This window comes from Syngnathus leptorhynchus, chromosome 18, assembly GCF_054491065.1.
Source record: "Syngnathus leptorhynchus isolate UIUO chromosome 18, UIUO_Slep, whole genome shotgun sequence".
In the NCBI taxonomy this organism is placed as follows: Eukaryota; Metazoa; Chordata; class Actinopteri; order Syngnathiformes; family Syngnathidae; genus Syngnathus; species Syngnathus leptorhynchus.
The window spans coordinates 5,070,893-5,084,137 of record NC_141212.1 but is presented as its reverse complement, the minus strand read 5'-3'; the positions used below and the strand labels follow the sequence as shown (position 1 = coordinate 5,084,137).

General features: G+C 37.2%; 1 protein-coding gene across 1 annotated transcript in view; it reads right to left on the bottom strand.

Moving 5' to 3' along the window:
* The window catches only part of disp1 (dispatched homolog 1 (Drosophila)), a 27,727-nt gene extending 14,482 nt beyond the window's left edge, over positions 1 to 13,245 (bottom strand). Inside the window, exons 1-2 of the mRNA XM_085937049.1 lie at positions 13,146 to 13,245; positions 11,713 to 11,789 (exon numbers count right to left, since the gene is read on the bottom strand). The gene's annotated coding sequence lies outside the window, so the exon portion shown is untranslated. The remainder of the gene's footprint in view (positions 1 to 11,712; positions 11,790 to 13,145) is intronic.

Here is a 13,245-nt window from a genome sequence, read left to right as displayed (position 1 = left end):
AAGGCAGAGGGCAGCTACCTGGCTTTAATTCCAGCTGTCTGGCAGGATTAGGGAACATTTCATATCGCAAACAGTAATCATCTGCAGTCGTGAGGCATCTGGCCTCCAGGCCAGTTAAAAGCCCAACAAGTCATTTACTGCTTTGTGATCATCTCTAATAATAACACTGATACATGGGGACGGGCTTTACCTTTTCCCCCTTTACTGTGAGTATCGCATGTGGCAGCGTAAAACCAACACAGGGGTTTTCCTGTATGGAGCCAAAAACTGAAAACCACATCAAAGACCATACTGTGCTTGGAGGGACAGAGGCCCAACAGGAAAACCCAGAGGCCCTTGAGACAAGGGCACACAACTAATCAAAGTGACTAGTGTAGCAGACAACAGCATAAATATAAGAGAGAAAAATGGTAAAAATGAGAAGGCAGGAATTTGTTTTTTTGTTTTATCATATAGATGTAAAAAAATGACACCCAATGGATTTAAGTAGAAATCAAGGATTAGGGAACAAGAACAAAAATATCAGTTGATCGCCAAGCAGCTCTGCTCAAATTGCTCCCTGGTTTTTTTGGAAAGCTAAGATTGAGAAAGCGAGGAAATTCTATCCCCTTGACACCCTCGCAGCGAGAACGGACGTCTCCCAACCAATTAGCGCTAACACCCCTGACATCTGCCAACAAGGACTCAAGGGGGATGACGAAAGTAGTTGGAGAATTAAGGGGCTATGTTACAACTACAGTTTGTAGAAGTAGTAAAACCAAGAGTTTTACACATTAACAAAAAACAACATTTTGTTTTGGGAGTTACAATGTTGTTGCAAAGATTTCTACACCAGCAGAATACATTTAACAGGCTGCCTGTAATATGCTTGCCGACCAATATTTGGCAAAGGCACAAGCATTACTTTTTTTTTTTTTCCTGGGACGAAATTCTGAATATGCAAGTAATGAAACTCATCTGGACACGATGCAGTAAATGTGCACTTTAAAATAAATGCCAGTAGGTCGTTATTTTGACTATGACGTATGTACATGCGTGCGTATATGGCACTTAACATATATGCGGGTTGTCTGTTTTTACAGACGATCATTAGATAACCAAAGAACGTTCTCCCTGAGTCATTTTTACATTTGAATATTTTTAGAATTCAACATTTTTTAGGTAAATAAAAGGCCAAAATAAGTTGTTTTGAATTTCAACTGTAAACATGTTACATAATGTATACACACATCTGATTAAAATAATGAGAGTTGGGGTTAGAATAATTGTAAAATCTATTCATTTAGAGAACAAACATAAATTAGAAATTGTGCTCCTCAAATTTGGACGGGTCCAAAATCCCATCCATCCATCCATCCATCCATCCATCCATCCATCCATCCATCCATCCATCCATCCATCCATCCATCCATCCATCCATCCATCCATCCATCCATCCATCCATCCATCCATCCATCCATCCATCCATCCATCCATTTTCTGAACCGCTTAGCCGTGATATTTTTTTTATCGTGCTGATACTGTGTGTTGGAAGGAGACATACGTTCTCCAGATGGTCCATCCGTCTGGTTCTTATCATCACATAAAAGCACGCGACAGACAAGAATAAAAACGGGTGAAGCAGTTGGCGTAGACTTGAAGAGACTGGCAGAAAAGTTTAGCGGCACTTTGAGTCAACATTCTTCTCTGATGTGTTGACTGGCACCTCAAAGGTGAGAATGACATCATTTGTGCATATGTTCACTCATAAGTTGACAGGTGCAAAAGCCATAGGCAGGTCTATGTTATGATTTGGACAGAAATGACCTAATTTGCAATTATTACAAGAGTAACTATACATAGATCAAATAAACTGCTAACTTATTGAATTAAAAATGTAATAACATTTGGATAATTTGTACAGGTAGTATAAAAAGTACCTATACCTGTTTAAAAACATTTTTTTTATTATTTGTAATAAAAATGTTTATGCGATCTATAAAATGTACAGATCAATTGTATACCACAAAAAAAATAGCATTTCAGCAGGGGTGTGTAGACTTTTTATATCCACTGGATGAGCGCATTCGGCAATGAAAAACAGCTTGAACAAGGAATCGATGCACTTGATTCGTATTTATTGAGCAAAAGATTGATAGCTCAGACGATGAGCAGTTTACTTTTTAAAATTGCAAATACGAATAGTCTGAGTGATTTAAAAAAATATATTTTGATGATGTAAAATGAAAATACCTGGAAAAAAATGGGTGAAAAAAACCCAACAACTGAGTAATTTCTTCCATTAACATCAATCTGAATTAAAACTTGTACCATGGCTCATAACATTTTACGAGTCATGGCATAAAACTGGGAAAGTTACAGACCTCACAACTCTCATTAGCTGAGCTTGTGTTTGAACGGCATGCAAAATTAACGTTGAGCTGCTATTATTTGGCAGTAAAACAACATGCATAGAAATTAGGAACATGTGACTTCAAGAAACCTTTGGCAAAGTTTTTTTTTTTTTTGCACTAAAATACACCTAAATCAAAATACATCTAAATCTATTGTCATCTGTGTATTGCTCTTTTAATAAAACGTCAACAGACTTTGATGTGAGTGGGGCAAACGGACCCCTTCGACTGCCGAACAACATGCCTGGCCTAAATTAACGTAACAAAGGACCCCTTGAACTGCCTAAAAACATGCCTTTCTAATAAAGCAAGACTTTCTATACGGCGCGCTTTTGGGGTCAACGCGATTCCCAAATTTCGGACCCCAAAGTCTGCGTCAAATCCTGATTTAGGTGTACATGTGTCTTTCACCTCCCCGTTTGTTTTTTTTTTTTTTTAAACCTTTTTACCAGCAGCCCGAATCAATTGCTTGCCTAGAAAAGAACATGATTCAATCAACAATCCTCTTTCTGTTGTATTTCACAGGGAGACTAGCATGGGAGGGACTGACCTGAAAGAAGATGGAGAAAGAGAGGTGCTGTGCAAACAGAAGGTCCTTATCAAGTAGAAGAAAAGAAGCAGCAGACGGAAAGCATTGCAAATGAGGGGTGCTCGCAAATCAAAATGCAAAGCTGGAAAGAAGAGATCTTGTTTTGCTTGAACAGAGAGTTTGAGTCTTGGGGTTTGATCAAACTACAAACATGGTGGGGAAGCTTGGTAAGAGATTTTTCGATGTCCTGTTGATCAACACAAGCCGCAAACACCATAAACTGGATCATCACATGGAAATTTGGCTACCTGGTGGAGAAAAGTCTGGAAGCCCAAGATTGAAGATGATATCAAAATTTAAGAAACACTTTCCTACTCTACTGCTACTTTTAAGATGTTTTCATATTAACTTTCCAGGATGATAGCTAATTTATGTTTATCGTAAACACAACTGCTTACTAATTACCAATTTCGTATCAACCGATAGCTTAAACCGCATCTGTGCAAATGGATTAAATGACAACTACCAAAAACAACTGTCAGTGAAGGAAAAAAAAAAAAAAAAAGAGTAAGAATTCAAAACTAGACTTCGACTAGCATCGCTTTGAAAGAAAAACGGTGATAAAATCTGAGAGATCACATCCGCGTGTCAAATTTCTCTGCAGGCCTCTGAGGGAGGGGGGGGTGGATTGGATGAAGTAGGGAAGGACAATTTTTTTGTGTGGTTGAAAATGTTGGAGGAGGTATGAGATCACATCCTGCTGTCATAAACCTTTTGGATGTCTGACAGACTCAAACGAAAAGGAAAAAAAAATAAAAATGAATGAGCGCAATGTGAGTATTAAGGATGGAAAGGTCATTAGGGTGACAAGAAGGGAGTAGTGGGGAGGGGGGGGGATCTGTAAAAATGTTTTTCCACAAGAAACATAGTAGCCAAGGTGTTGCCACATTTGCAGCTGCGATACAATACAGAAAGAAAGCTCATAAACAACCCAAATAAGGATAAGCGGTGTATAGAAACTGGATGGATAGACCACAAAAAAAAAAAAGAACAGCTATATCATGCCCAGTCATCTGTCAGGCTAAAGTATCGGCAATTCAGCCCACAAGAGCTCCACTTGGAACTTGAGAAACATACAAGTGGCTGTCCACGTTTGCAAAATGGTATGATCATCTGTGGAGTCAACTACAACTCATCAAAGTAAATTGCTGTTTCATCTGATCCCATCAGACCTAATAAGAGAAAAAAATAATAATCTGAAAATGTAAGCAGGCATGTTGTTCAATTCAAAATAATGACCACAATTCTACGTCGAGTAAACATAAGGCACATCACCAGCGTCTCAAACAAATATGACTTCATCATGGTCATATTGACGAAACACAGATTATGGAAAACAATTCCACAGAGTTGCTGCTAGGAATGTAAATGCACAGTCGCTTTTTGATTTGCTGTTTCTGCAGGTGTGTGTGTGTGTGTGTGTGTGTGTTGGACCAAGACACGTCTCTAGGGATCTGCGATTAATAGATTGAATTATCTGCATTTTTAGAGAAATAATTTTAAAATGCTCCAGATTCTATTCTATTTTATTTTATTACATTATACAATCTGTTTTCCAGTCCATCTTCTGAGCCAAGAAAACATAAGTATGCATATGCATGGTACATATCTTTTTACTTGGAGAAAAATTGCTGGCAACGTGGAGTCAAACCATAATGCTTAAGAAATAAAATGGTGGAAAGTAGTTTCATTGCGTTTTGACGAAGTTGACTTTGTTAGTGGTCTCTATATGTACATAAATATTTATCTATAGTGTAAAATGGCTTTAAAAGATGACGATAGTGGTGTTGGGAGGTAAAAAAAAAAAAAAAAAAAAAAAAAAAAAAAAAAAAAAAAAAGATGGGGAGCCCAGTTAGGCTCTGGCATTAATCTATGAAGTCATTAAAAAGGAGAGGGAAATTATTAGTGACAGGCTTAAAGAATTACCTCATGCTTTGGGCCTCAGAGCCTCCCCTGAAACGAATAATAATAGTTGGGGCAGTGGTGCACACCAGTGAGTGACATCTGTAGTTTTGAAGTTGGTGTTGTTCCAATGTATGAATTGAAAAATTGGCAGTATAGCAAAAGTGGAATTAAAACTGTTTTGTGACCAGAAATAAAAAAATCTTCACATTGGGTTGTAACCACTGCAAATATGCATGGGTGGGGTGGGGAGGGGGGGATAGATAAAAAAAAAGGGGTTATACAATGCAGCATTGTGTTCAGCTGGTTTTAAAAAAATAAGATAAAAAACACACACACACACACACACACACACACACACACACACACACACACACACACACACACACACACACACACACACACACATCAGTTTGTGGTTTTTAGATCATGGATTTTCTGGACATTTCAAGGGTACCTGTGCTGTATTATTTCCGCAATGGGAAAATGGCCATTGTATTAAATAACTTCCAGGAATCTGATGGCAATATTCACAATCATCTGCCAAACAAGCTGTTTTCAACATTGTTCACGGAGTAAGAAGAAAAAGTGCACGCCCATGTTAAATTTCAGATAATTAGCAATAATAATAGCACTGCGAGTAAAGTAGAGCAGCCCTGGATATTGTATCAGAATATTTTTGTGTTGACATTAGGAATTTAATTTGCCAATTAAAAAAAACTGTTGTCCATAACGGATATCGATTAAATAATAATTAGTGCTCAGTACATCTCCACGCCAAAAAGTAAACATGTCATGCCAATAAAATAACAAAAAATTGCATTAAACTGAGTCTGTGCTGAATTATATCGAATGACATCAGTATAAAACAAGGACTTCTTTGTTTGTTGGGTTTTTTTTTACCAAAAATGTTGCCCTGTTCTTTTCATGAATGGACTGTTGTCTATGCGTCACACTCCCCCCCAGGACCTTGAGGCGTTCAATGACTCTTGATGACAAGTGACACGAAAAACAGGCAATCAAATTTCTTAAGGCTGGCACATCTTGCTAATGTTGACAGATTTTAAAAATACCAATGCCTAAAAAATTAAGAATAGCACGTCGATGCTATTAAAACGGTAACAAAATTCATGCTTACTCTTAGGGAGAGATTTTTTTCCTTTTATGATGGTGCAAATATTTCTCTTGATCCCTCCAACTCCTCATATTCCAATCATCCAAAATTCCAAAGTTTTAAGGGTGGGATTTTTTTTGAAGATGTTCCATCTGAGCCTGATAACAAACCATCTTTACACCAGCTTTGCATGTGCAATGGTCAAAGTCTCCTTTCCCTCTGAGATGGCCATTGTTGTGGGGGCTGATAAATATTTACTCTTCCCAGCTTGGCAGGGAAATGAGTGGGAGGGGAAAGGGACCGATTGTGACAAAAGGGGTCAGAGACGACGAGCCTGCAGGGTCTTTCCTTCCCTACTGGTATTTCAAAGTCCAATTCACTACTGGCCCAATATGAGGATATACAGTAGAATGAATGAATGAACAATTCTATTCAAGAGTGGCGACATCATAACTTCAAAACGCTCAACCAACAGGAAATGTTTTTATGTTGGATTTATTTACAGGGACGCCTTGATGCACCCATTTCTGCTATCCATCTCTTCCTTCGCCTTAAAATGATAAAACCAGGGCTTCCTTTTGCAAAAATGAAAGATACAGCCTATCGAGGAATCTACACCAGCGATAAAAGCCTTACTATGCTACCGAGAATTCATTTTTGTGTCATCAAATATTGTTTACCCCTCCTTATCTCATCAAGAAACAGCACATCATAAACAGATAAAAGAACCTGAAAGGTTTTATAAAGCAAACACTGTGATTGTCATTTAGCCAGAGGCGATTTTAGACAGACCAAGTATAAACATCCCAAACTATTCATTAGGCAAATAAAGCTTAGCGGAGAACCTGAGGCCATTGAAAGCGGTCCTATAGTCATTTACAGGTCCACCTGATCAAAGTTAAAAAAAAAGTTTTGTGTGATGATATGGCAGCCCGGGCTCAACACAGTTGTACAGTGTGATCAAGGCATGAGACAGTCAACACAGCTGCTTAACAGAAAGCTGCCGGGATCAGTCACTGGATAATACAGACTGAATCATGCTGCTTGAGTCAACAAGATTAAAGACATACACATGGAAATAAAAGTTGCTTTTGTTTGGCTACCACCCTAATTTTTAGACTTTATAATCAATAAGTAACTATGTCTGGGACTTCTTTATCCCCAAAAAGATAGATAAGATGAGTATCTTTTGTGAAACTGGAACTTTTTTTTTGGAAGTCGAAGCTTTGATTTAAGGCGTGTCCAGAAATGCATTGTTCAAATGTGCCGCTCGGTCATTCAGAGTGTATCGACAAAAAGATTGTCGTAGAACAATCGAGGCAATGGGAACACTGTGTGCTAAAGCGTCAAGTAGTCCAGATGGAAGCAGTTGAAGTCAACTATTGATTGGTTTATAATTAAATTAATGGGAAGGAAGAACGCTGTGCCTCGCTGAAGAGATCAGAGTGAATCAGAGAAGTAGTTTTAAGTTCACTGAGAATAAATTTGAGTAGCAAAAGTGCTGGGATTTCCACCATTAAGGCTCAGATCATGGAGAGCAATCCATTCTCAAAATTTAAGACTGATCAATTTGTAAAATTTGTAGAAATGAACAATTTGACCTCAGAGTTTCAAAGTTTACCTGTGGGATGAAATGGGAGCATACTCTCCATCTGTTCATGTGTTAACAGGTCCAAACTATATAGAAACTGAAAAAAATAGTAATGGAAATAGAGAAACAAAAACAGTTTGTACCAGTCTCACGGAAAATTAAGAACGTGAACAAGGACAATCCAAACATTCCTAATTTGCATCAGAGATTCAAATAATATACATGAATGAATCGACAAGTAATCAATTCGCAAATTACTTGACAACTATTAATTCATTCATCGATTAATCGTTTGAGGTTGTCCTAGTTTTCCGATTCCAGTCTCTCAACAGGAAATATTTCGTGATTTTCGTCACCCTCCAATTTTTGCATTATTGTTGTTAATTGTAAAAATGTCAAGAGAAAAAATATGGAACCTTCAAAGGAAGCATTCTAGAAACCCGGGCTACAATTCTTTGTTTGAGTGAAAGAACTGATCATCAAGTCCAATCAGTCGTTTAACAATACAAAGGTTCGGCTAAAAAGAGACTACTTGACAAATTCCTACCTTTCCACAATTCACATTGAGCATCTGAAGACACAAACAATCTGTTGATTCAGTGGTGGAATTCTGTTCCGTAAGCCGTTATTTGCTTTAGCAGTAATGACACAAGGAGAGGAATTTGAGAAATGTCTGTGGAGAGCAGACTCATTTCCTTCAGACAGACAAGATGGCAATGAAGACTTCTAAAGCTCCAATTACAGATCATTACACTGAAGTGGGTTGTAACCAACATTAAAACATTTTGGGCAATGTAAAAAATCTGAGGTTACGGCTATATGATAGAATAACAAAACAGTCAAATATTTCCATCTCTGTGCTATCCAAAACCTCAACCAGTTAGTAAAAAAGGGAAATCAAATTGAACATAAATCATAAAATTGTGAGATTTGCTGTCCAAATATGGTCTCGTTATCTGAAAAAGATTTTTTTTTTTACACAAATCAATCCTAATAGTCCGTCTCTGTCCCATCTGTGATTTAAAGTGCTAAATAGTGGATTGTCATTTTGCCTAATTATAATGAAAAATGTGCAGCAGAGCAAAACAAGACAAATAAAACGGTGACCTTGTGGCTATTCTTATGTGCTTGAGTTCAGTTACTATTTGTGTTCCCATGAGAGTGGAGACAAAGCACTTCCAGGTTACCCGCAATCCTTCCTTCTCATTACCAAAGGTCATCTAGCTGTACACAATCATGACCTCTCCTGTCAAAGGTTACTTGAAGAAGGGAAGGACTCGTGAGGGGTGGGGTGTGTGATCTTTGCTTTCACTTACCCTAATCAGGAATGCACATTGTTGCATGTCAGATTTACAGTTTCTTACCCAAATCAACCTTAAAGTCGAAATGTGAGCTAAACCATGGCTCATTTTTTAGCCAGTTTGTGTGTTTGGCATTTGTGTCAAATATATTAAAATATTTTAAAAAGATGATTTTTAAAAGTAAAGACAATTTGCAATTTCAGTAATGACACATGAATTTGATGTGCTATTTGTCTTCGCGGGCCACATAAAATGATGTGGTGGGTCGTATCTGGCCCCCGGGCCATGTGTTTGACACCGTTGCTGTAGATGGTACAGCTTTTAGATTACGTCGAGCTCATTAGCTCCTACCTTCTGTTGCACTCACTCAAAACAGACATCATCGGGTCTAAATTCAAAGTAAACCAATACTTGGATAGAAAAGAACATATTAAAGAATTTAAGTTTAGCTTATCGTCCGAAAAATGCGATAAACAATGCTAACGATGTCTTAGTAGTTTTGTTTATTCCTTCAATGTGTATCATAGAGAAGCATCGATCGCATCAGTCCCCAAGGCCACTGTTTGACTTTCATGATTTGGGAAAATATTTAATATATTTACCCAATATTTTAAAAAATATTAATATTAAATAATGAATATTTAACTAAACCTAAAGAGTTGACATCTTACAAAAAAACTGTCAAGCCGTGTCGTATCACAACGGGAACCGCAGCTGTCACCATTTGTATATTCGATATATGAACCGATACCACAAAGCAACAGGTGTTGCGTTTTAGTACCAGGACCCTGCAGTCAATAGACTTGTCAGAATGTACCATTATAAAATATGGCAATCTGACTTTTAAAATTTCCCAAGGAAGAGAAGGGAGTTTTCCTGAGGAAATGGAAGAGGCACAGTGGAAGAAAACAAATTCATGCGCTTCAGGTGGACCAACTCCTTAAGACAGATCAGGATCATTGGAATGTCTTTGAAAACTGACCTTTTGCATCCCCACTGTCTTTTCTGGCTATTGCTATGTGTTATTCAAATATCAACCACAGATGGAAAATCTTGCATATTTGGCTTTGACATTTAAGTTTTATTATTTTTGGCAGGGATAGAAACGATAAGTTTGCCTTTGAACTGAATAATGCGCAACGTCTTTCTTTATGCACACAGCAATGGTTAGTTACAAGACAGAATAAATAACTGAATATAAAAAATGCTAACAGTAGTTACACTATTCTCCCAAATCCTGCTTTTCTTACAGCCTGATTAGCAGTGTGCACTAACCCTTAGGATACATATTAGCCCCGCCCCTTCCAAAAACCTTAACTTGCCTCACCTCATCAGTTGTGATTTATGTTTGTGCGAGAGAACACGATTGTAAGTGAGCAGGTCGATTCACTAGATCTTTCCTTACTTGTTAAGCTCTTCAGATAAATCCCCAAAGACATGGCGTGTTCCCCCCACAGAGCGCAGCCTCATTAGGATGTGTTGTACAAACACAGGAATGTTGACTGGCTGAGGGTGCAATAAGGGTCTTTTCTTCCCAGGGACACATGTTTCTTGCTGCAGACTGACCTCGGAGTTCTGTACCTTGTCAAACTGCATTTGGCTCAATCGCCACCAAACTTGAACAATCTGCACTAAGGCATGTATGACAAAAAGTATTTGTTGAAAAAACTAGAACGGTCATCAGAACTGGTCTGAGATAAGCAGATGCTAATTGCGTCCAGGGTGCATCAAAAATCAGGAAAAAAAATTCTCCTTCAACGTAATTATATTGAACTAAATGGTACTAATAACTCTCAGTATTTATCAAATGTAAAGCAATGCCCCATATTGTAAAATGAGATCATACGATAGATGTTTGATACCGCTTTTTTCAGACCGATACCGATACCAAGCACCGATACACTTGCACTAAACATTCCATCAAAAAGCGACGTGATTTCAACGAAACCTATTTATCGCAAATAATCAAATCAAACTCTTATCATCAACTTCAGGTGCATTTAAAAACAAATGAGTGAATATAATAGCAATCTTTTTCTGTTGCTGATTGGCTGATGCAAAGACAGGACAGGACAACTGATGACTTGCAGGAGGTAGTTATTTGAAAAAGGATAGTTCTATATCACCAAAGATGTTAGTCAAGGCTATTAGACAAAACAAAAATGTTGAAATATGAATTCTGGATCATTTAATTGCTGCTGAAAGTAAAAAGTCTAACAGCACTGGTAGCACAAAGATCCATTTCAAATAGTTTCTTCGAAATGGCACGAGCTAGACAATCTGTCAGCACTGAAACAGTCATACAGTTTCAAGTCTCGACATAGTGAGACGGAAATTAGGCACGCCGGTGCCACAGGGCCCTTGCCTCAGTTTTCTCTTTTTGTTAACATCAAACAAGTGCAGGTTGAATTATAGACAGCAGCTGCAAGGATCAGTTTAACCTTAGCACCACAATGAGCAGAAAAAGGCAAAAGTCCTGTTAATGGCACAATTAAATACAAAACAACGTCATTATTATTGATCATTTGGATTACCAGACAAGAAATGCTTAGGAAAAACTTTTATATGCTCAAAATGTTTCCTTACCTTTTCACGTGCATGAAATAAAAAGCTTTGTTTCACTCATCCAAGTTTTAAAAACAAATTTGAAGGCGATAGACTAAACAAAACTGATATTGTGACATATCATTTACAACACTGCCCTCAAGTGGCCATTTTGTCAACTGCATGTGACCCAATGTATTTACCAAAAAACCAATCATATACACATATGATGATGCATCCCGGGCTGTTTAAGAGATGAATATTTTCAAAATACTTACTGTGAGCAGTCAGTTTTGTCCCAGTCTTATCTTCTTGACTGCAACACAATGGACACTCTGGTAGCTTCTAAAATATGCTATATAAATAAAAGAACAGATGAATGAAAGTTTTATGATTTATCTTACATAAGGTTTAATCTTGAAAAACGTTTGCCTTTTCACTTTATTTTTATTACCATTATTTTCAAAAGGACTCCTTTCAATTTATTGTATTGACATCATCAGTATCACTGGAATTATTTCATTGCATGTTATTGATAAAGTGACTATCATATTAAATTTCAGAAAATTTGAATGAAAACTAACAAGCAAGCCAAAATTAATGCTGAGTTTTCAAAGCCCAATATTATCCGTCCCGGTCACACTGGGCTTTGCAATTTCTAATAATGGTTCTTAGAGGTTCAGAAGGTGAATGTTCATAGGATGTTGAAAAGCTATAAGAAGAGGATTGGCGTGTTAATGCGTGTGAGAAAAACACTTTTAACAACATAACATGTCACAAACTTGAGTACTGTAGATGGGAAATTAGGGCTGTCACAAATATTTTGATCGATTTTTCTATCAATTATTCTATTGATTAATCAAATAATTAGTTATAATTTTATTTTTATAAGTGGATTAAAATGATTTCCTCCAATTGCTGCCCATTAACCAATTTTGTTTATTGGCCAATATTTTTTGTTTGTTTGGTATTATTTAATGAAAACAAGTAAACAACAGTTAAGCAATATCTCATAAGAAAGATTGTTTTTCCACAGTAAAAGCAGGTGCTTACAAATGTTTTATTTCGATTAAACACAAAGTATAATTCTGTGTGCTTTCATGACTGAATATAGAAATCATATTAATTAAATTAAATAATTTAGAAACCCCTTGGGGTGTTACCTTCCCTCCTTTCTTGTAACTTTCTCATGCTGTCATTCACTAGAAAATCTTCACTCATAATTGCATGTTTTTAATAATTGCAAATTGCAATTAATTACAAATTAAACAGTTCAATTTGTTCTAAATATACACGTTTTTCCATTGCGCGTGACAAATATGTTCATTTAAATTGCAGCACTCCTGGAAAGTCTTCTTACTTGGCACTGAAGCTTATGTTATGTTGCTATATTTTGCCAGGTTAACTAGTGTTCTAGTAACCTGTTAAACAATGCAAATCCCACGCAAACGGCAATGCATGCTAATACTGCGGCCGCTGGTTCTTCGTGCAAACCGTGTGAGCCACTTCATTCATAAAATCTTCCCAAATAGTCATGAAATGTTTTGCTCTTTATGCTAGCTTAATGTGCACCGTTAGCTTAGTGAAATGGACATCTCTGACCAAACAGCTGTCTGAACAATCATATGTGTTTTTTTTTTTTTTAAAAAGCCAATTCACATATATGAAGTCATATCACGATGATGTCAAAAGAGTGATGAGGAAATTCTACCTTGTCCTCCAGGAAAGTTGTTGCCGGATGGAGCCATTGATGAATTCCACTTTCCAGTCATCACACCACGCTGGGTGGGCTCAGCCCACTGGGATGGCAG